This window comes from Rana temporaria, chromosome 1, assembly GCF_905171775.1.
Source record: "Rana temporaria chromosome 1, aRanTem1.1, whole genome shotgun sequence".
Classification (NCBI taxonomy): Eukaryota; Metazoa; Chordata; class Amphibia; order Anura; family Ranidae; genus Rana; species Rana temporaria.
The window spans coordinates 667,015,348-667,040,067 of record NC_053489.1 but is presented as its reverse complement, the minus strand read 5'-3'; the positions used below and the strand labels follow the sequence as shown (position 1 = coordinate 667,040,067).

Genomic DNA, 24,720 nt, shown 5'->3' with positions numbered 1-24,720 from the left:
CGCACTCAAGTGTGTTCTGACACGGTCTCCGGGGTCGAAGAAAACCATTTATCCTTTTCTGTCCGCTTCACAGTTATGTGCCCCTTTGTATTGGTCCATCACATGAAATCCGTTTGCATTTTTGGTTGTAACATGTCAAAATGTGGAAAATTTCAAGGCACTATATATACAGTATATATATATATACTTATATCATTTGGGTACAGTTATTGCTTGAGTAATTGTCAGTCAAGATATCACAGCACTGAAACTAGCTTATAATGAAGAGGTGCATACAGGCCGGTATTCAAGTGGTTGATGGAAGCTGCAAGTTTAGAAATACTGGGGTAGATTCAGATACAATGGTCTATTGTCCGCCCGGCCGTAACGTATCTCAGATACGTTGCGCCGCCGTAATTTGGGGCGCAAGTTCTGTATGCAGAAAGAACTTGCGCCCTTAGTTACAGCGAGCGTAACGTATCTGTGTGGGCGTAAGCCCGCCTAATTCAAATGTGGATGATGTGGGCGTGTTTTTATGTATATTAACTGTGACCTCGCGTATTTGACGTTTTTTACGAACGGCGCAATGTGCCGTTCGTTGAAAAAATCCCAGTGCGCATGCTCGAAATTCCGCCGCAAATTGTCATTGCTTTCGACGTGAACGTAAATTACGTCCAGCCCTATTCGCGAACGACTTACGCAAACGACGTAAAAAAATTTAAAACTCGGCGCGGGACGACGGCCATACTTAACATAGGATACGCACTCATATAGCATGGGTAACTATACGGCGAAAAAAGCCTAACGTAAACGACCGTAAAAGAATGCGCCGGCCGGACGTACGTTTCTGAATCGGCGTATCTAGCTCATTTGCATATTCCTCACGTAAATCTATGGAAGCGCCACCTAGCGGCCAGCGTAAATATGCAGCCTAAGATACGACGGTTGTTTAAACACTTACGCCGGTCGGATCTTAGGGAAATCTATGCGTAACTGATTCTATGAATCAGGCGCATAGATACGACCGGCCGGACTCAGAGATACGACGGCGTCTCTGGAGTACGCCGTCGTATCTTCTCTCTGATCTACCCCACCTGGAATAGCTTCTGAAATGACATCAACGCATTTATAGCTGGATTCAGATAGCTTTACGCCGGCGTATCAGTAGATACACTCTGAATCTACGCCATCCTAAATTTAAGCGTATTCTGGCAACCAGAGAGACGCTTAAATTAGGCTAAGATACGAGCGGGGTAAGTCTCCTACGCCGTCGTATCTTAGGGTGCAATATTTACGCTGGCCGCTAGGTGTCGCTTCCGTTGAGTTCGGCGTTTGAATATGCAATGACTAGATATGCCGATTCAGAAATGTACGTGCGCCCGGCGCTTTTTTTTTAGTCATTTACGTACGGCTTTTTCCGCGTTAAGTTAGCCGAACAAATAGCTGGACTAGTCCAATGTTAAGTATGGCCGTCGTTCCCGCGTCGAAATTTGACATTTTTACGTCGTTTTGCGGTAAGTCGTCCGTGAATGGGGCTGGACGTAATTTACGTTCACGTCGAAACCATACGTCCTTGCGGCGTACTTTGGAGCAATGCACACTGGGATATGTACACGGACGGCGCATGCGCCGTTCGTAAAAAACTTCAATCACGTCGGGTCACCAATCATTTACATAAAACACGCCCCCCTCATCCTCATTTGAATTAGGCGCGCTTACGCCGACCCCATTTACGCTACGCCGCCGTAACTTAGGAGGCAAGTGCTTTGTGAATACAGCACTTGCCTCTCTGACTTACGGCGGCGTAGCGTAAATACGATTACGCTACGCCGCCCTGAGAGATGCGCCGCCCTACCTGAATCTAGCTATTAGTGTATGTCATTTTTATGTCATTGGTTTTATGTCTACTTAGGGTTTGATTCTGCTCACAGAGACAAATGACGATGACGCGGTGGCACATCACAGCCTATATTGTACACTATATTAACCACTTCCATACCAGGCACTTACGTACCTTCCCGCCCAAGCCAATTTTCAGCTTTCAGCACTGTCGCACTTTGAATGGCAATTGCGCGGTCATGCTACACTGTACCCAAACAAAATTGGCGTCCCTTTTTCCCCCACAAATAGAAGCTTTCTTTTGGTGGTATTTGATCACCTCTGCAATTTTTTTTTTTTGCGCAACAACTAAAAAAGACCGAAAATTTTGAAAAAAATTATGTTTTTATTTTTTTCTGTAATTTTCTTGTAAATAAGTAAGTTTTCTCTTTCAATTACGGGCACTGATATGGTGGCACTGATGGGCACAGCTGAGATGCACTGATGGACATCAACGAGGTAGTACTGACGGGCACAGATGAGGTGGCACTGATTGGCACACATAGGCGGCACTCATGGGCACACATAGGCGGCACTGATGGGCACTCCATGGGCGGCACTGATGGGCACTCATGGGCGGCACTGGGCACTCATAGGCGGCACAGATGGGCACTCATGGGCGGCACAGATGGGCACTGTGGGGGGCACTTATGGGTGGCACAGATGGGCACTGTGGGTGGCACTGATGGGCACTGTGGGGTGGCACTGATGGACACTGTGGGGTGCACTGATGGACACTGTGGGGCGGCACTGATTTACTTGTTGCCAGTCAGTGCCCATTTGTGGGCACTGATTGGCATCTTTTTTTTTTTTGCATCTTTTTTTTTCCCCCAGACTTTTTTTTTTTCAGACTTTTTTTTTTTTTGAACTTTTTTTTTGCCCAGACTTTTTGTTGTTTTTGCCCTTCCCTGGTGGGCATCCCTGGTGGTCCATGTGGCGATCCGAGGGGGGGCTGCGCTGATAACGGCTCTTCCTGTTTACATCGTGATCAGCCGTGATTGGACACGGCTGATCACGTGGTAAAGACTCTCGGTGAGAGACTCTTTACCGAGATCGAGTGTTGCGGGGTGCCAGGACTGACACCCCGCAACAACGATCGCCGCGATGCGCACCCCCGGGGGCGCGCAGCGGCTCAGAATCCTGAGGACGTCATATGACGTCCAGTCAGGATCTAACAACCACTTGCCGATGTCAATCTGTCATTGGCGGGCCGGCAAGTGGTTAATATTTTCTGTCATTTGTAGCTGTGTTGCCTCTCCTTCTCTTGTCGTTCTTCCTCATTGTTGAAGTCTATCCGCACAGGAACATTTCTAAAAATCCCCATTTGACGGGTTCGGGGTGTGGTGTGAACTTTCTGTGAGGACAGTCATCTCAGTAATCCCACAGACAACACACCTCCACGTTCTCTATGGGTCATTTACTATGTGAGCTGAGATAAATATGGACATTCCTCCACGCCCCACCACTTTCTGACCGCAGCGGCGTCACCCATGATGTCACACACCCTGCCGCCCCAGCATTGCTCACATATCTTTCCCTATTCATCTATCCTCTCTAGCTAGACACGTTTAACAGGCCCATTCACGTTTTGTATCTGTGGATTTCATATATATCTTATTATGATACTTATAAAGGTGACTTTAAGTCGTAGTACTCAACCTGGGGTCGGAACCCCCTTGGGGGGTCAAATGAGGATTTGGCAGGGGTCACCGAAACTTGGGCTGTTGCTGAAGCACGCGGGAGCCCACTCAGCCTCCTCACAGCCGCCCATTCAGTTTACGGCTGGACTGGGGGGCAGGGACTAGAGGTCAGCTGACTGGTGAGGATGTGAAGTGGGAGGGGCTGGAGGAGACCCTATTTGCTGATTTCGGCATAGGTGTCACTGCTACAAGAAACCACAAAGTCGGAGACACAGTGAGTAACACTACTGTGATTATAGTTGCCTTAAAAGTCCCCACTACAGTTCTCAGATCAGCAGATGACCTTGATCAAGAGCACCTAAGTTGGTGATCAGAACTCCCCACCAGTACTGCCACTGATCCAACTCCCGCCAGCACTGCCACTGATCCCAACTCCCCGCCAGCACTGCCACTGAATCCCAACTCCCCGCCGGCACTGTCACTGATCCCAAACTCCCCGCCAGCACTGCCACTGATCCCAACTCCCCGCCAGCACTGCCACTGATCCCCAACTCCCCGCCAGCACTGCCACTGATCCCAACTCCCCGCCAGCACTGCCACTAATCCCAACTCCCCGTCAGCACTGCCACTGATCCCAACTTCCCCGTCAGCACTGCCACTGATCCCAACTCCCCACCAGCACTGCCACTGATCCCAACTCCCCACCAGCACTGCCACTGATCCCAACTCCCCCACCAGCACTGCCACTGATCCCAACTCCCCCGCCAGCACTGCCAGTGATCCCAACTCCCCCGCCAGCACTGCAATGATCCCAACTCCCCGCCAGCACTGCAACTGATCCCAACTCCCCGCAGCACTGCCACTGATCCCAACTCCCCCGCCAGCACTGCCACTGATCCCAACTCCCCGCCAGCACTGCCACTAATCCTAATGCCCCGCCAGCACTGCTACTGATCCCAACTCCCCCGCCAGCACTGCACTGATCCCAACTCCCCGCCAGCACTGCCACTGATCCCAAGGACCCTGTCAGCACTGCCACTAATCCCAACGCCCCCGCCAGCACTGCCACTAATCCCAACTCCCCGTCAGCACTGCCACTGATCCCAACTCCCCGTCAGCACTGCCACTGATCCCAACTCCCCACCAGCACTGCCACTGATCCCAACTCCCCACCAGCACTGCCACTGATCCCAACACCCTGCCAGCATTGCCACTGATCCCAACACCCCGCCAGCACTGCCACTGATCCCAACACCCTGCCAGCATTGCCACTGATCCCAACACCCCGCTAGCACTGCCACTGATCCCAACACCCCGCTAGCACTGCCACTGATCCCAACACCCTGCCAGCATTGCCACTGATCCCAACTCCCCGCCAGCACTGCCACTGATCCCAACACCCTGCCAGCACTGCCACTCACCCCATTCCCCCCACCAGGGAGTAAAAGAAGGAATAAAAATAGAGAATACATGGAAGGGAGAGGAAAAGAGGGGGAGGAACAAAAAGGGAGAGAAAGAATAAGAAAGAAGAAGAAAGGACGGACTAGAGAGGGATTAGGATAGAGGGAGATGAAATGGAAAAAAGGAGAACAAAGAGAAAGAGTGGTACATCCTCAAATGTACCATACAGGGTTTTATTATTGTACGAGTGAAGGGACTCGGGGGCGCTCTAAATGTCCGTGGGTTAGGTGCGCAAATTACTTGCCTTGCCTTTGGTACGGACAACCCACGTTAGGAAAATAATTTTACTGTTAGGGTCCCCACAACTTGGCAAATTTTATCAAGGGGTCCACCGCACTAGAAAGGTTGAGAACCACTGACTTAAAGAGACTCTTTCAGGTCTCTACACAAATAAAAATGCCATTTCCTTGTAAAAGAAAAGGTCGTTTTATGCATCTTTCTGGTGGGCCCGCATCTTTCTAACTTCTAGCCTGCAGGCCTCTGTCAGCCCTTTGGTTTTTAGACACTTCTGAGAATGTTGGAAGCCTGTCTCCTCCACTACAGGCTGGTACCTTTCTCTTACCCCCTAGTCCACTAGGGGACTCAGCAGTGATATAGGAATACATCTCTAGTAAAAGCCTGTATGAATGGGGTGACAACACAGAAAAACAATTGTACGACAGGGGCTGAGTGTGTCACCCGATAACCCCAAGTGCCTGAACAAGGGAACTAATGGCAGGATCACCAGGAACCTGACAGGAGATCCCTACAGGAAACAAACAGGAACAAAACGTATATAACAGATGTGCTAACCCTTTTGCTGCATCAACCAAACAAAAATACAATGGCCCGGATTCACAGACAGCGGCGCACATTTATGCCGCCGTAGCGTATCTCCTGTACGATACGCCGACACAGCGCAGAGAGGCGAGCACTGAATTCACAAAGCCAGTGCTCCCAAAACTGCGCTGGGTTTCCTAGGCGCAAGCGGCGTAGGTGGAAGTGGGCGTGAGCCATGCAAATGAGGCGTGAACCCCATGCAAATGATGGGCCGAGCGCAAGACAGATACGTATAACGAACGGCGCATGCGCCGTCCCGTGGACGCATCCCAGTGCCGCATGCTCAGAATCACGTCAGAACAACTCCCTAAGATACGTCGGATCACTGCCTACGGCTGTGAACGTAACCTACGCTCAGCCATATTCACGTCCAACGTTAAAATACGTTGGCTTGTGTTCCCTGGTGCAGCCCTTTGCATGGATGCTGCTCAGTTACACTCCTTTATGGGGCATAACTTTATGACGTACGTATAACTTACGCGCACTTGCGTCGGTGCGCACGTACGTTTGTGAATCGCTGTATCTCCTCATTTGAATATTTGAATGGAAAAACAATGGGAGCGCCAAATGCGTCCAGCGTAATTATGCGCCCATCTACCCCGGCGTAGGCAAGTTACGTCGGTGGGATGAAGCCTGTTTTTAGGCGTATCTTAGTATGTGGAGTCCGGCGCACAGATACGAAGGCGCATATTTGCACTTACGCGGCGTATCTGGAGTGCTTTGTAAATCCGGGCCATAGTTTTTAGTAGCTTAAGTTTAGATTTAAGTTTTGAATTTGCTGCATAAATAGTCAAACAAACCAAATTTTTGATAGATAGTGTAGTTTGTAAAGTCCAGCATAGTGCAGTTTGTAAAGTCCTCCATGGTTCAGTTTGTAAAGCACTCCATGGGCCAGCTTGTAAAGTCCTGCATGGGTCACTTGTAAAGTCCTCTATGGGCCAGCTTGTAAAGTCCTCCCATGGGCCAGCTTGTAAAGTCCTGTGGGCCAGCTTGTGAAGTCCTGCATGGGCCAGCTTGTAAAGTCCTGTGGGCCAGCTTGTGAAGTCCTGCATGGGCCAGCTTGTAAAGTCCTCCATGGGCCAGCTTGTAAAGTCCTACATGGGCCAGCTTGTAAAGTCCTACATAAACCAGCTTGTGAAGTCCTGCATGGTCCAGCTTGTGAAGTCCTGCATGGGGCCAGCTTGTAAAGTCCGGCATGGGCCAGCTTGTAAAGTCCTGCATGGGCCAGCTTGTAAAGTCCGGCATGGGCCAATCTTCAAAACTCCTCCATTGGTTAGCTTGTAAACTCCTCCATTGGTTAGCTTGTAAAGTCATCCATTGGGCAGCTTGTAAAGTCCTTCATGGGCAAGCTTATAAAGTCCTGCATAGGCCAGCTTGTAAAGTCCGGCATGGGCCAGCTTGTAAAGTCCGGCATGGGCCAGCTTGTAAAGTCCGGCATGGGCCAGCTTGTAAAGTCCGGCATGGGCCTGCTTGTAAAGTCCTGCATGGGCCAGCTTGTAAACTCCTCCATGGGCCAGATTGTAAAGTCCCGAGCTCCATTAATTGGCTTGTAAAGTCCTAAATGGGCCAGCTTGTACAAGTTCTCCATCGGTCAGCTTGTAAAGTCTGCCATAGGCCATCTTGTAAAGTCCCCCTTGGGCCAGCTTGCAAGGTCCTCCATCCAGCTTATAAAGTCCTCAATGGGCCAGCTTGTAAGATCCCCCATGGGGCAGCTTAAAAAAGTCCTCCATGGGCCGGTGTAAAATTCTCCATTGGGCACCCCCAGGGGGCAGCTTGTAAAGTCCTTGGCGGGTTGGGAGGGGGGCAGCTTGTAAAGTCCTTCATTAGGCAGATCTGATTTTATTGGGGGGGGGGGGGGGCTTTTCTGATGTGAAGGGAGGGATCATATGTGAAGGGGGGCTTGATGTGAAATGGGATGTAAGGGGTAACCCCTCATATGTAAGGGGGGCTTGTAATGTGATTAGGAGGCTTCTGATATAGAGGCTGGACCTTTGATGTGATGGAGGGCTTCTAATATGAAGGTTGTACTTCTGATATGAAGTTTTTTCTTGGAGGAATTTTATTCATTTAGATTTATGTTTTCATTCATTAAAAAAAAAAAAATTTGGCCTTCAAATATTATGTAAATGATATGATGTGGCCCCCGTACTAAAAAGTTTGGAGAGCCCCTAGCCTAGAGGAAGCAGACTCCATTGCTCACCGCATGGAGGTGGAGAGAGACCTAGAAGTAGGGAAGAAACAAGAACCTTCCCAGTGTGGCCTGGGCCTAACCAGTGTACCCAACTATTAGAAGGACGTCAGCACACATGATTGCCTAAAAGTTGATTTATATTGTGGAATTTTAATGAATACAGCAGCTTACAGTGATGGAACTACAGTGGAACCTCGGATTACGAGCATATATCGTTTAAGGAGAATGCTCGTAATCCAAAGTACTTGCATATCAAAGCGAGTTTCCCCATTAAAGTCAATAGAAACTAAAATAATTTGTTCCGCATTGACTTTAATGGCATGCAATACTGAATGCGGCCAGAGGCGGGGCACTGGAGAGCCTCAGAAACGTCCGAAAAGGCCAGAGGACTCTTTGGCTGACCTCGGCAAACCTCGGAAAGACTTTGGGCCAGATTCACGTAGAATCGCGGCAGCGTAACTTATCCTAGATAAGTTACACCGCCGCAATTTTTCATCGCAAGTGCCTTATTCACCAAGCACTTGCGATTGAAAACTACGCCCGCGGCCTCCTGGTGCAAGGCGGGCCAATTCAAATGGGCGTTGTGCCATTTAAATTAGGCGCGCTCCCGCGCCGGACCTACTGCGCATGCTCCTTTTCCTAACTCCCGCCGTGCTTTGCGCGCCGTGACGTCATTTTTTTGAACGGTACGCAAACGACGTTGATTTTTAAATTTCGACGCGGGAACGACGGCCATACTTTAGACAGCAATACACTTGCTGACTAAAGTTAAGGCACCAAAAAAAAGTGTAACTTTGCGACGGGAAACTTGACTAGCGGTGTCGTAGCGAACGCGGAAAAACCGTTGTGGATCCGCCTGTAACTCCTAATTTGCATACCCGACGCTGGTTTACGACGCGAACTCCCCTCAGCGGCGGCCCCCGCGGTACTGCATCCTAAGATCCGACAGTGTAAAACAATTTACCCCTGTCGGATCTTAGTGATATCTATGCGTAACTGATTCTATGAATCAGCCGCATAGATACTCTGAGAGATACGACGGCGTATCAGGAGAAAACGCCGTCGTATCTCATTTGTGAATCTGCCCCGAGATTTGCTGAGGTCAGCTGAGCTGTCCTCTGGCCTTTCCTGCATTACGAACGGCGCCGTTCGGCGCGATCTGTGACGTTCGGCTCTGCTCGGCTCCAATGTGCCCCACCTAAGGCCAAACACGGTACTGCATGCCGCTTAGGCCTGAATCGTACGGGTTTTGCGAGGACAACACTCGCAAACCGAGTTACGATTTTTTTAAACACAGTGCTCGTATGCGAAACCCTCGTTAAACCGTGTTATTCGCAGTCGAGGTTCCACTGTACATATGTTGCACTTCATCAGGCAGAAAAAGTAATAAGTGCTCATCAGAGAAAATACAATCAGTGCAATCACATCAATATCAATAGCATATGAACTGCAAGCCGAACACCAGGGGAAAATTTCACATAACCCGAATAGATATTGTCATTAAAAACTGTGAAGCAATGAATAATAAAAAAGTCCAGGTAATATAAATAATCCAGAGCCCAAAAGCAGACTATCAAATAGGCTAGAATCCCCTTGGGTGAAAACTTTTGGGACACCAAATCTTCACGTGAATGAGCCCACAACTACCATGTTTCCCCAAAAATAAGACATACCCCAAAATAAGACTAGCGTTTTTTTCCAGGAGGGCTGCAATATAAACCCTACTCTGAAAAAAGCCCTAGTTTAAAATGCTTGTTAAATCTATAATCCACTCTATTACAGTAGTATATAATGTACAATGTGTGAGTTTCTGTAATTAATTGTGGGGGGAGAGCTCCGGGGGGTCACAGAAGCGCAGAGAGGCGCTTATAATGAAGGTATTTGGCACAATTATATTACAGAAACACACACATTGTACATTATATACTACTGTAATGAAGTGGATAATAGGATTTTACAAGCATTTTAACTCGGGGATTCCTGACAGGCAGGCGAGGAGAGGGGGAGAGAAGACAACGTATTACATGGTAAGACCTACCCGAAAATAAGCCCTACTGAGTCTTTTGTTGCCAAAATTAATACAGGTGAAACTCGAAATATTAGAATATGGTGCAAAAGTTCATTTATTACACTAATGCAACTTAAAAGGTGAAACTAATATATGAGAGAGACTTCTTACCAGCACACAGATTGCTCACCTCAGTAGTAACTGGACTCCTGAACTAACAGGAAGGTTCCTGCTGACGACGTTCCGTAGGACGTAACGCGTACAAGAGGAGGATCCACGTTCCGTGACGTCACCCGTTGCTAGCCAACACAGCCGATGTCAATTATTTGTAGGGCTGCTGTATAGACAATTTACATGCCTGAATCAAGACATGTATTCTTGTAGGTGTTTTATCAATAAAAGTGTTATTTTTAAGACACAAAGAGCACTATCATATTGTGAATGTTGGAACATCCTAGACCTGCCTGCATCTGTCCTCTCTCATTCCTTGATATAGGGCACCTTGTGGGGTTGACCTTCCTGTTAGTTCAGGGGTCCAGCTTCTGAGGTAAATGAGCAATCTGTGTGCTACCGTGTTTCCCTCGAAAATAAGCCGGGTCTTATACAGGTGAAACTCGAAAAATTTGAATATCGTGCAAAAGTTAATTTATTTCACTAATGCAACTTAAAAGGTGAAACTAATATATGAGAGAGACTCATTACATGCAAAGCAAGATAGTTCAAGCCGTGATTTGTCATAATTGTGATGATTATGGATTACAGCTCATGAAAACCTCAAATCCACAATCTCAGAAAAATTAGGAATTTTGTGAAAATTTGGAAGATTCTAGGCTCAATGTGTCCCCACTCTAATCAGATAATTAAGCCTTAACACTTGTAAAGGGTTCCCGAGCCTTTAAATGGTCTCTCAGTCTGGTTCAGTAGGAATCCAGTCATGGGAAAGACTGCTGACCTGACAGTTGTGCAGAAAACCATCATTGACACCCTCCATAAGGAGGAAAGCATCAAAGGGTAATTGAAAAGAAGTTGGATGTTCCCAAAGTGCTGTATCAAAGCACATTAATAGAAAGTTTGTGGAAGGGAAAAGTGTGGAAGAAAAAGATGCACAAGCAGCAGGGATGACCGCAGCCTGGAGAGGATTGTCAGGAAAAGGCCATTCAAAAGTGTTGGGGACTTTCACAAGGAGTGGACTGAGTCTGGAGTCAGTGCATCAAGAGCACCACCACAGACGGATCCTGGACATGGGCTTCAAATGTCGTATTCCTCTTGTCAAGCCTCCTGAACAACAGAAGCGTCTTACCTGGGCTAAAGAAAAACACACCTGGTCTGTCTCAGTGGTCCTAAGTCCTCTTTTCTGATGAGAGCAAATTTTGCATTCAATTTGGAAACAAGGAGTCGGAGTATGGAGGAAGAATAGAGGAAACCAAGGAGCTGGAGTATGGAGGAAGAATGGAGGAAACCAAGGAGCCGGAGTATGGAGGAACCAAGGAGCCGGAGTATGGAGGAAGAATGGAGGAAAACCAAGGAGCCGGAGTATGGAGGAAGAATGGAGGAAAACCAAGGAGCCGGGAGTATGGAGGAAGAATGGAGGAAACCAAGGAGCCGGAGTATGGAGGAAGAATGGAGGAAACCAAGGAGCCGGAGTATGGAGGAAGAATAGAGGAAACCAAGGAGCCGGAGTATGGAGGAAGATGGAGGAAACCAAGGAGCCGGAGTATGGAGGAAGAATGGAGGAAAACAAGGAGCGGAGTATGAGGAAGAATGGAGAAGCACACACTGCAAGATGCTTGAAGTCCAGTGTGAAGTTTCCTCATTCTGTGATGATTTGGGAGCCGTGTCATCTGCTGGTGTTGGTCCACTGCATTCATTAAGTCCGGGGTCACCGCAGCGACTACCAGGAGATTTTGGAGCACTTCATGCTTCCTTCCGCAGACGAGCTCTATGGGGATGCCGACTTCATTTTCCAGCAGGACTTGGCACCTGCCCCACACTGCCAAAAGCACCAAAACCTGGTTCAATGACCGTGGGATTTACTGTGCTTGATTGGCCAGAACACTCGCCTGACCTGAACCCCATAGAGAATCTATGGGGCATTGCCAAGAGAAAGATGAGAGACATGAGACTCAACAATCCAGAAGAGCTGAAGGCGCTATTGAAGCATCCTGGTCTTCCACAACACCTCAGCAGTGCCACAGGCTGATCGCTTCCATGCCACGCCGCATTGAGGCAGTAATTGCTGCAAAAGGGGCCCAAACCAAGTACTGAGTACATTGCATGCTTCTACTTTTCAGAGGTCCGATATTGTTCTATGTACAATCCTTGTTTTATTGATTGCATGTAATATTCTAATACTCTGAGATTGTGGATTTGGGGTTTTCATGAGCTGTAAGCTGTAATCATCACAATGATGACAAATCACGGCTTGAACTATCTTGCTTTGCATGTAATGAGTCTATCTCATACTGTATATTAGTTTCCCCCTTTAAGTTGCATTAGTGAAATAAATGAACTTTTTGCACGATATTCCAATTTTTCGAGTTTTCACCTGTATAAGACCGGGCTTATTTTCGGGGGAAACACGGTAGCACACAGATTGCTCATTTACCTCAGAAGCTGGACCCCTGAAACTAACAGGAAGGTCAACCCCACAGGTTCCCTATGTCAAGGAATGAGAGATGACAGATGCAGGCAGGTCTGGGATGTTGTGTGAAAGGGGTCTTTGGAGCAGCTTTTGGGCGCTGAAAAAACGCTCCACAAACGCCCCCTCTCCATTGAAATTAATTGAAGTGCTGTAAAATCGCCCTTACCCTTTCACACTGAGGCACTGCAAAAATGCCTAAAAACGTTAGGGTCTTAGCGGTGCTTTACCAGCACATTGGGATTGCAGATGAGGCTTCGCTCGAATAACGCTCGAAAAATGCTCGAAAAACGTCCCAGTGTGAAAGGGGCCTTATGCTGCTCTCAGCTTCCTCCAAATCCCCTTTTTTTTTGGCTGTTGTGATTTTACTTCCTGTAAGGCCCTGTGCGCACGGGCAAGAATCTTGTCTGGGAAAAAACGTTGTTTTCCCTGACGAGATTCTTGGCAAGAAACTCTTGCTGCCGAGTGTACCCACTCTCTGTTTTAAAAGAACCGCGGTTCTCTTAAAAGGAAAAGAACGCGGTGATGTCATCGCGTACGACGAGCATGCGCTCGTCACATTCGATGCCGTGCCGCCATCTTGCTGCACCCTGCCTATGTCGTGGAAGCACCGCTCATGCGCCAAGTCATTTCGAGCATGTGCGGGTTTCCACGGATGACACGGTAAGTATACACTCCTCGGGTTTCTTGTCGGGAAACAGGCCGACAAGAATCTCGACCAGACAATAGAGAGCAGGATCTCTTATTTTTCTCGTCGAGATTCTGGCCAGATTTCCAGACGAGAAACCTGAAAGCCTCGTACACACGAACGGGAATCTTGGCAAGAAGCAGTTTTCCTGCTGGTTTTTGCCGCGGGAAAACAGGTCGTGTGTACGAGGCTTTAGAGGGTGGCTACACTTGTTCTCCATGGTCCCCAGGAAGGAATGTAGCCACCCTCTATGGCTTGCTCCCAAGATAGACTACATGCTAAGGACTATGGGATAAGTAGTGTTCGATCGAACCCCAGGGGTTCAGTGAGTGAGTCTTGGGGGTTCGGCGGAGGTCACACAGTGCCGCCGGGAAAAAGGCAGGGGCGGCCGGGTGCCCTGGGCGATACCATTTCGTATAGGAGGCTGGGCACAGCCGCAGGTGAAGCTCTGCCATGGCCGCGGCCGCCAGTGCGGCCAGCGGCACTGTACAAATTGTGTGCCGAGTGCACTCCTGCATCACCTCCCGGCTCCCTTTCCTGTCTGCTGCAGCCTGTTTACTCCCCCTATGAAGAAGAGGTCCCTTCCAGCGGCGTGACGTCACTCCACTCACGGCCGGGAGGGGGGAACTCAGAGCGCTGCGCAGAGAGCTGTGTGTCGGCGCTGCCTGTGAGGAGCTAGAAAGGCAAGGACTAGTCTCGAGGAGCCTGCCTGACTAGTGGAATTTGAACCTAGCAGACAGTGTGCTAAAAAAGACTACGGGCTATTCCCGTAGTTTTTAAGCGGGCGTCGCGTAAGCCATTTACACTCCGCCGCCCCAAACCTACAGGAGCAAGTGCTGTATTCCCCAAACACTTTCTCGTAGTTTGGGGCGGCGTAGTGTAATTGGCCCGGCGTATCCCCGCGTAAATCCAAGGGGGCGGCTTCTATTTAAATTAAGCGCGCCCCCCGATTCTAGCGAACTGCGCATGCGCCGGGCTTTAAAATAGCCCAGTGCGCATGCTCCAGTTCTCGGCGTGTTTTAAAACGTCAATGACGCCGACGTGTGCATCATTGACGTAAAGTGTATTCAAGAACGACTTAGTAAAACGACGTACCCGACGGGGAAAACACGACGCGGACCTGACGCCATACTTAACACGGCCCTACGTGGGACTGGCGTAAGGTTACCCCTCATATAGCCGGGGTAACCTTACGCCTACGCAAACGACATTAGCGACGGTTACGCAACGCAAATTCGTTCGGGAATCGGCGTATCAGGCTCATTTGCATAAACAAATGAGACCTGAACGTAAACGCCACTAGCGGCGGCGGAGTAATTACATTTAAGATCCGACAGTGTAAGTGACTTACAGATGGCGGATCTTAAGTGTATCTATGCGAAAATGATTCTGAGAATCAGTCGCATAGATACACGGGCCAAAAAAGAGAGATACGATGGAGTATCCTGAGATACTCCATCGTAACTTTACTCAGATATGGCCCTACTGAACTTGTTTAAAAGTAAGTAGACCCTGTATAAGAGCAAATAATTAAATGGTTGGATTGGGGGAGGGGAGGAGGCTGACTGAGGTGAGGTGACCAGCACTTTATTAATATAAAATGGCAGATAAAAAAATGTTTTTGTGTTATTTTAAATGAGCCTTCTCTGACTAGCAAAAAAAATATATATATATAAATTGCAGCCTCACTATGCCATCACATGCAGCCTCTGTGCTATCAATTGTCGCCACTGTGCCCATCAAACGCAACAACTGTGCCCATCAAATGCAGCCACTGTGGCCATCACACGCAGCCACTGTGCCTGTCACACGCAGCCACTGTGCCCATCAAACGCAGCCACTGTGCCCATCACACGCAGCCACTGTGCCTGTCACACGCAGCCACTGTGCCCATCACACGTAGCCACTGTGCCCATCACACGCAGCCACTGTGCCCATCAAACGCAGCCACTGTGCCTGTCACACGCAGCCACTGTGCCCATCAAACGCAGCCACTGTGCCCATCACACGCAGCCACTGTGCCTGTCACACGCAGCCACTGTGCCCATCAAACGCAGCCACTGTGCCCATCACACGCAGCCACTGTGCCTGTCACACGCAGCCACTGTGCCCGTCACACGCAGCCACTGTGCCCATCAAACGCAGCCACTGTGCCCATCACACGCAGCCACTGTGCCCGTCACACGCAGCCACTGTGCCCGTCACACGCAGCCACTGTGCCCATCAAACGCAGCCACTGTGCCCATCACACGCAGCCACTGTGCCCATCACACGCAGCCACTGTGCCCATCAAACGCAGCCACTGTGCCCATCAAACGCAGCCACTGTGCCCATCACACGCAGCCACTGTGCCCGTCACACGCAGCCACTGTGCCCATCAAACGCACCCACTGTGCCCATCGCACGCAGCCACTGTTCCCATCACACGCAAAATCATATTTTATTTTTCCAATTAAGAAGGGTTCGGTGAATGCGCATAGGAAACTGGCGGGGTTCAGTACCTCCAACAAGGTTAAGAACCACTGACATAGAGCCGTGCACCACAACTAACCTGCACTACTCCATTCCAAACCAACAGAAGGGAGGAGGGATAAAAAGAGGTCCGGGAGCTCACAGAGGACATTACAAGGAAGCAGAAAACCACAGTAATAAAAAATGACATAAAACATAGATTACAGGTCCATTAAGTAATTGATATGTATGGATTGTCTATGGAGAGTGAGGATATTGTTTAGTGTCACTTTAAGGACCACCTCAACAATGCAATGCAGAGCGCCTCTTAGAGGTGGTGTAGGTAATGGAAACCCTCTACTCTACAGTGTATACCATTTAGTTTCGGTTTTAATTGATGTCTGTTTTCCTGCCGACTAGATCGTCCTTTTTGTTTGTCGGGGTCACCATTGTCACCGAGACAGAAAGTGATGGGAAGTCCAAAATGGGATGGTTGTCACCAGACCAAGAGTTGAGAGTAAATCTTTCAATGGGGTCATCTGAGAGAGCCGCAGCAAAAAGTGAAAGGGGTTTAACCCTCACCTTCTCTATCCAAAACTAAAAAAGTATTGACAATACATACACTATAATAGGTTTGTGAGGTCCTTATGTGAGATGTTCATGTTTTCATCTCCCCTCTTTCTCTCTCTCTCCTCACAACTCGTTTCTCTCTTCATCTCTCCTTTCTCTCTCACTCTCACTCTCTTTCCATCTCTTCTCTCTTTCTCGAACCTCTCTTCTCTCTCTCTTCTTCCTCTCTCTCTCCTCTATCTCATCTCTCTCTCTTTCATTCTCTCTCTCTCTTTCTCGAACCTCTCTTCTCTCTCTCTCTCCTCTATCTCATTTCTCTTTCATTCTCTCTCTCTCTTTCTCGAACCTCTCTTCTCTCTCTCTCTCTCTCTCTCTCTCTCTCTCTCTCCTCTATCTCATCTCTCTCTCTTTCATTCTCTCTCTCTTTCTCGAACCTCTCTTCTCCCTCCTCTCTCTCTCTTCTCTCTTTTCTTTTTCTGTCTTCTCCCTCCTCTCTTTCACTCTATCTCCTTTCTTTCTCTCGCTATTCTCTCTCCTCTCTATATCTCCCCCCATCTCTCTCTGTCATGCTCTCTTCTCTTGCTCTTTCTCTCTCTCCTTCTTTTTCCCTCTCTCTTTCTTTCTCTCTTCTCTCTTTCTTTCTCTCTTACTTTCTTTCTATCTCTCTCTTTCTTTCTTTCTTTCTCTCTCTTTCTCTCTCTCTCTTTCTTCTTCTCTTTCTTTCTCTCTCTTTCTCTCTCTCTCTTTCTTCTTCTCTTTCTTTCTCTTTCTTTCTTTCTTTCTCTCTCGCTCTTTCTTTCTCGCTCTCTCTCTCTCTCGCTTTCTCTCTTTCTTTCTCTCTCTCTCTCTTTATTTTTCTCTCCCTCTCTCTTTCTTTCTTTCTTTCACTCTCGTTCTTTCTTTCTCTCTCGCTCTCTCTATTTCTCTCTCTCTTTATTTCTCTCTCTCTCTTTTTTCTTCTCTTTCTTTCTTTCTCTCTTTCTTTCTCTTTCTTTCTTTCTCTCTCGCTCTTTCTTTCTTTCTCTCTCGCTCTCTCTCTCACTTTCTCTTTCCCTCTTTCTTTCTTTATTTCTCTCTCTCTCTCTCTCTCTCTCTCTTTCTTTCTTTCTTTCTCTCTCCCATGTCTATCTCTCTCTTCTCTCTCCCTCTTCTCTCTCTCTCTCTCTCTCTCTCTCTTTCATGCTCTCTTCTCTCTAATTCTCCTTCTCTCTCTCTCATTTTTCTTTCTCTTTTCTATCCCTATCTCTTCTCTCTCTTTTTTATTTCTCCCTCTTCTCTCTCTCTCTTTCATGCTCTCTTATCTCTCTTTCATTCTCTCTCTCATGCTCTCTCACTATTCTCTCTCTCTCTCTTCTCTCTCCTCTCTATCTCTTCTCTCTTTCATGCTTTCTCTCTCTCTCCTTTCTATCTCTTCTCTCTCTCTTTCATGCTTGCTCTCTCTCTCCATCTCTTCTCTCTCTCTCTTCTCTCTCCTTTGCCTATCTCTTCTCTCTCTCTCTCTCTCTCTCTCTATATATATGCAGTACCTGTCTATATGCAATAAATATACAGCGTCTGTCTACATGCAGTGTATAGGACACATGTAGGATGTATACGGTACCTGTGTACAGTACGATGTTTCCTCTCCTGCTCTTCGTGTCGCTCTTCCTGGATTGCTGGGAGTGTGATCTCTGTGTAATCACTGTGGGGAGTGTCCTGCAGGGGGAGAGGAGGGAACATAGAGGGGGGCGTAGTACAGGATCCATGACTCAGATTACTGTGTGGTCTATAGAGGGAGAGGAGGGAACATAGAGGGGGGCGTAGTACATGACTCTGATTACTGTACGGTCTGGTTTACCAGCAGTGCGCGGCATGATGCCAGCCATCCATCCTCACATGACAGGTTATAACTGACAAAAAAAATGGTATCACCAACAGATGGGAAGTGATATGTCGCGCACAGACGATCGGACATTCTGACAACAAAACCGTTGATACGTTTCCGACGGAATGTTGGCTCAAACTTGTCTTGCTTACACACGGTCACACAAATGTTGTCGGAAATTGCGAACGTTAAGAACGCGGTGGTGTACAACACCTACGACGGACGGCACAATAAAAGTGAAGTTCCATACCAAGTGCGCCACCCTTTGGGCTCCTCCTGCTAATCTCGTGTTGGTAGAAGTTTGGTGAGAGAGATTCATGTTTTTCAGCCTCGTGCTTTTCAGTCTTCAGTGCTTGTGGGTTCGTATCTGTGTGAATATCAGCAGAAAAACAACTTCATTGTTCTAGCATGAGGAAGAAGAAAAGACTGCGCTCTATTAAAAGATAAAACAATACAGTGTGACGAATGCGCTCTCTCCATTACGAACGCTAGTTTTACCAGCCCGAGCGCTTCCGTCTCGTACTTGATTCAGAGCATGCGTGGAATTTTGTGGGTCGGATTTATCCACACACAATCGGAATTTTTGTTGTCGGAAATTCCGATGGAGCTTACACACGGTCGGAATTTCCAACAACAAGCTCCCATCAGACATTTGTTGTCGGAAATTCCGAGCGTGTGTACGCGGCATAAGGATTGTAAAGTGCAGCCCAAAGCAATACGTAATGGTACTAAACACAAAAGCAGACATTTAACCACTTCCATACCGGGCACTTATCAGTGTCATCTTAAGAGCATTATAGGCCCCTGGACAATACAGTGCACTGGCAGAAGGCAGAAGGAGAAGGCAGAATGATGCAGAAGACGTCGGAGGAAGCTCGGGAGGGAGCCGCTGTAAAAAAGCTAAAGAAGAAAGCGGCCCCACCTGGCGGAAGAGAACCAGACGGCGGTGAAGACTGGGACCCCCCCCCCCCCAGAAGACGTCGGAAGAAGCAAGCCCCCCCTCGTAAAAGAGCTAAAGAAGAGAGGGGGGGCCCCGGAGCTGACTAATAAAATATTTTAAAAACCTGTGTAGCGTGTTTATATATTTTTTTAACACTTTACTTCCAGGTGAATGGGTAGGGGTACGATGTACCCCATACTCATTCACCTAGGGTGGGGAGCCGGTATCTGGGGGCCTCCTTGTTAAAGGGGGCTCCCAGATTCCGATAAGCCCCCCGCCCGCAGACCACGACAACCAACGGCCAGGGTTGTCGGGAAGAGGCCCTGTTCTCATCAACATGGGGGCAGGGTGCTGTGGGGTGGGGGGGTCGCAGTGCGCCCCCCTGCCCCATAGCACCTACCTCCCCATGTTGAGGGCATGCAGCCTGGCACGGTTAAGGAGGGGGGGGGGGGCGCTCGCTCGTCCCCACTCTCTTTCCTGACCGGCCGGGCTGCTGCTCGGATACGGGTCTGGTATGGATTTTGGGGGGAACCCAATGCTGTTTTTTCGGCGTAGGGGGTTCCCCTGTAAATCTGCACCAGACCCATGGGCCTGGTATGCTCTTGGAGGGGAACCCATGCCAGTTTTTTGCTTAAAATTTGGCGTGGAGTACCCCCTCAAGATCAGTAGAATACAAGTCGCATGCCAAAGTCAGAGCGTGCAAGACTGCGTTCCGACTTTGATCCTACTTCAATGATGTTCAATGGAGTGAAGTAGGATCAAAGTCGGACCAAAGTAGTACAGGGAGCGTTTGCAAAGTCAGACCGACATGTGTCAGACCAGTTAAGACGGCTCCCATAGGGAAACATTGCTTTTCACACGTCATGTAACATGAGCTCCTAATGTCGGAGCGTATGTCGGACTAGCGTGAACCCGGCCTCAGGGGGCAAATCCTTCTAGATTTACGTAGCTCGGCATATATTTTGGCCAGCGTAGCGCATTTCATATGCGCTACGCCGACGTAAAATAGGGCGCCCAGACCAGTATTGCTGGCGCCGTACGTTGCGCCGGCGTAGTGTAAATAGGCAGGCGTAAGCCCGCCTAATTTAAATGTGGATGGTAGTGGGCGTGTTGTATACAAATTATCCGTGACCCCATGTAAATGTTTTCACGAACGAACGGCGCATGCGCGCACATGCTCAGAGTCACGTTGCATATACTCCCTAAGATACGTCGGCTCAATGCTTTTGACGTGAACGTAACCTACGCCCCCATTCACGTACCACTTACGTAAACGACGTAAAATTCGACAGCTGTTCCGATGTCCATACCTTAACATTGGCTGCGCCTCATATAGCAGGGATAACTGTATGCCGGACGTAAGCCTTACGTAAACGGCGCAGCGGGCGCAAGTACGTTCGTGAATCGGCGTATCTAGTTCATTTACATATCTCTACCAGTAAATCTACGAAGCGCCCTAGCGGCCAGCGTAAATATGCACCCTAGATACGACGGCATACTAACACTTACGTCGGAGGAAGCTGTAATTCAGGCGTATCTAGCTACCAGAATGGCACGCATAGATACGACGGCGCATCTTTCTACTTTACGCGGCGTATCTATAGATACGCCGACGCAAATCAATGCCGAATCTAGCTCAAATTTTTTACTTTTTGCTATAATAACTATCCCATTAAAAAAAAAAAAAAATTTCTCAGTTTAGGCGATACGTATTCTTCTACAAATTTTTGGTATAAAAAAAATAAAAAATAAAATCGCAATAAGCGACTGGTTTGCGCAAAAGTTATAGCACCTACAAATTTAGGGGACATACATATGATTTTTTTAAATGATTTTTTTTTACTAGTAATGGCGGCGATCTGCGATTTGTATTGGGACTGCGACATTCTGGCGGACACATCGGACACTTTTGACACATTTTTGGGACATTGTCATTTATACAGCGATCAGTGCTATAAATATGCACCAATTACTGTGAATGTGACTGGCAGGGAAGGGGTTAACACTAGGGGTGTGGAAGGGCGTTAAATGTGTGCCCTGCATAGTGTTCTAACTGTGTGGGAGAAGGGGACTGACTGGGGAGGTGACCGATCTGTGTCCCTATGCTACAAGGAACACAAGCATCGGTCTCCTCTCTCCCAGACAGGACGTGGATCTCTGTGTTTACACACAGAGATCCACGTCCTGTCTCTGTAACCACCTGATGCGGGTGGCTGGCGGACATCGCGGCTGCCAGGCACGCGCATCGGCACTGCAGTGATGCGGCCCAGGACGTCCTCCCGGCCAATTGAGAGCCACCTTTGTGGCCATCTTTTTGCCTATGGCGGGATACCAAGTGGTTATTTGGTTTGCGCAAATGTTATAATGTCTGCAGACTCAGGGATATTTATTGGGACAAGTGACACCAATACAGTTTTTTTTGGAGTGCGGCTGTCCCAGCCCTTTCTTGTATTCAAACCTGCATCCTGATTGCATTGCCTGCACCCTAGGTTCGGACCATAGGAACTTGATTATCTGGTTCTCTTTGAGCGGTTACCCTTTCTCTATGACACCAATACAGTGGTCAGTGCTAACAATATGCACTGTTACTGTACTAATGACGCTGACAGGGAAGGGGTTAACATTGGGGGGCGATCAAAGGGTTAAGTGTGTCCCTAGGAGGTGTTTTCTAACTGTGTGGGGGATGGACTGACTGGAGGAACATAGAGATCCGTGTTCTTGCTTAGCAGGAACAGAAGATCTCTGTGTCCACCCCTGTCAAAACGACGATGTGCCTTGTTTACATAGGCAGATCATTGTTCTGCCTCTCTGGGGAACGATCGCCGGTGGCTGGCAGACATCGGGCCCGCCAGACCCACTGATTGGCTCCCCCTCTGTCCAATGGGCCTCCACGCCCCCAGTATCTATTGCATAAAAGGACGTACAGGTATGTGATTTCGCGCATTAGAGCCACCCTGCTGCAGTATATATGCGGTAGGCGGTCCTTAAGTGGTTAAAAAAATCTTTTTAGGCTTGAAGATTACTTAAAACCCCCAAACCTTATATAATCTCTAAAAGCAGAAACCCTAGCAAGCCTTTCTCAACCTTTTCAACACAGAGGAACCCTAGAAATAACTTTAGGGTCTCAGGGAACCCCCTACTAAAAAGGACTATAGCTACCACTCATGATACATGACCAGTGTAATTCGGATAGCCCAATTACCCCTCAAAACCCAACCCCATTGTCACCATTACCTTAACCCCCTATTATTATAGAAACGAGAGACACAAGTAGTTGGAGTTAAATTTGGCCACGACAGCCAAAACTTTTTATTTTACCACAAAATAATATTAAATAAATATTAAATAAAATACTTAAATCAACAAAACTTTTTCTTTAACACTTTAATAACCATTTTTAATAATAGTAACCCAGCCTATTGGTCTTTGACGGTACCCGGCTTAAACCTCCTTTATTTAACCTTACACTGCGGAAACCATAACCATAACCGGCCCCCAGCCGACCCAGCTCGGAGACGAACCTTTTCCCACCGCAGTGCAACTATACCCGTATTCCAGCAGACACCGTTCCACTGGAATAATCCCCCATAAGGGTCCCATCCCACCGATGAGCCCACCACCATTTTCATCCCGTCTGTACTGCCACCATCAAAGACCACCGAACACCGCCACAGCCCGAAAGGGTAAAGCCTTACCCTTACGGGCCCCTCCACACCCGCAGGGCCCTCTGTATTCCCTCCTGCAGATCCAAAAACCACAGCTCCATCCCCACATCAGATAAATGAACACCATCCTTACTGAGGTATAAGCCTACATTCTCCTCCAACTCCAAGTGTCTTACCACTAGCCCCCCATGTCTCACCACAAAACGCCCAATCACCTTATTAACCTTGATCCGCCCTTTGTTCAGCCTAAATACCGATCTAGCCATGCGCCAAGTGGTCCGAGCGATTATGTCGGACCAAACCAGTAGCATTCCAGGATAGGCCGCGCGAAAGGTCAATACATCCGCCTTAACGGCCGTGATCAAGTCCCCGATGGGCCTAAGTCCTAAATCGTTCCCCCCTACATGGAGGACTAACACATCAGGAGGACGGTCCAATCGGGCATAATGCTGCACCTCTGGCAGCACCCTGCCCCATCCCATCCCCCTAATGCCCAACCACCGTATCCTGGCCTCTCCCCTAGGGAATCCCAGCTGCTTGCCCTCTGGCCTAGCTTCCGCTCTTCTGGCCCCCCAATACACATATGAGTGCCCCAAAATCCAAACGAGGCGCTCCTGACCACCATCTGAAAAGACAAACAACAAAATTGAGTGAACAGCATCATGTACCACCTTCCACATGCACCACCTCCCACCTTCCGATACCTTTTTACTCCGTCAACATCTGTGGTCTAACGTATGACCTGAACCTCTTTGATTCCCACCTCCCAATACGTTTCACTGCCGCCTCATCCAACCCGCACCGAGCCGCCTCAGTAGCCGCCCCGATGCGGAAGGAGTGTGAAGCGAATTGTTTTTCATCGAACCCCGCTGCCCTCAGGCATTTCCTGAACACTGCCGTGAATTGAAACTTGGACACGAACGACCCGTCCGCATGCAGTAGCAGGGGCCCTCCCAGCCCCGGGCGTATGGCCAAAAACTCCCTCATCACCTTCACCGGGCAAACTCCTGACCCATGCAATGCGTATAAAAACACGTCCACCCCTTTTCCGACCTGATCCGTTTTTGACCTGCGCAACCTAAACACCACTCTACCTTCCCCCACTTGTACGTCCGTGAACCACAACCCTCCCCCAACTGTTTTTGAGGGGCTAACTAATTCGCCCACCCGGAACGCCCCAAAAAACGCGATAGTGAACACTGCCCTAAACAAAATAACCTCATACTCACCAGAGCATACCTCCGACAGCACCCCACAAATCGCCTGCAACACCCCAAATGACACCGGTCTCCTCGTGTCCCTACTCCTGTTCCCTTTCCTGTACCCTTTTACCGCTTGTTTTACCCAAAATGACTTTGTAAAATCTAACCTGCCCTGAAGCTTAAATAAAAAGGCCAGTGCCGCCAATTTTCTGTCCAGCGCGGAAACCGACCCGCCCCCTTCCATGTGTCTAGCCGCAAAGTACAGTACCAACAAACCCATTTCGGCATCACCTGGCTTGTCTTCTGAAATGCGCCTGAAAATGTCCCACTCCTTCCAGACTTTGGCATACGCCGCCCACGTAGGCCCACTCACCGAGCGCCTGATCCATGTTGCGGCGATTCCGAAACAATCCCCCACATCCACCCCGGGCAGGGGACCCCTTCTCTGTCCGCGTGCGGGGCCAACTCTCTGAACTTGTCCCACTGAAAGCGAGACAGCGCGTCAGCCAGCTTGTTGTCCACACCCGGAATATGCACCGCATACATAAATATGTTCCATTGCAGGCACCTCAACACCAAATGGCGCAGCAACCGCACCACCGGCAAAGAAGAAGCGGTGATCCGATTGATGACCTGTACCACCCCCATGTTGTCACAGTTTAGCCTGATCTTCATATTCCTGCAACATTCCCCCCACAATTCCATTGCCACCACCACCGGGAATAA

At 48.7% G+C, this 24,720-nt stretch overlaps 1 protein-coding gene across 4 annotated transcripts in view; it reads right to left on the bottom strand.

The window, feature by feature from the left end:
* The window catches only part of LOC120924587 (von Willebrand factor A domain-containing protein 5A-like), a 131,783-nt gene extending 113,758 nt beyond the window's left edge, over positions 1–18,025 (bottom strand). For all 4 annotated transcript variants that reach the window (XM_040335573.1, XM_040335575.1, XM_040335574.1 and 1 more), the window contains exon 1: positions 17,924–18,025. The gene's annotated coding sequence lies outside the window, so the exon portion shown is untranslated. The remainder of the gene's footprint in view (positions 1–17,923) is intronic.
* Between the last annotated feature and the right edge of the window lie 6,695 nt (positions 18,026–24,720).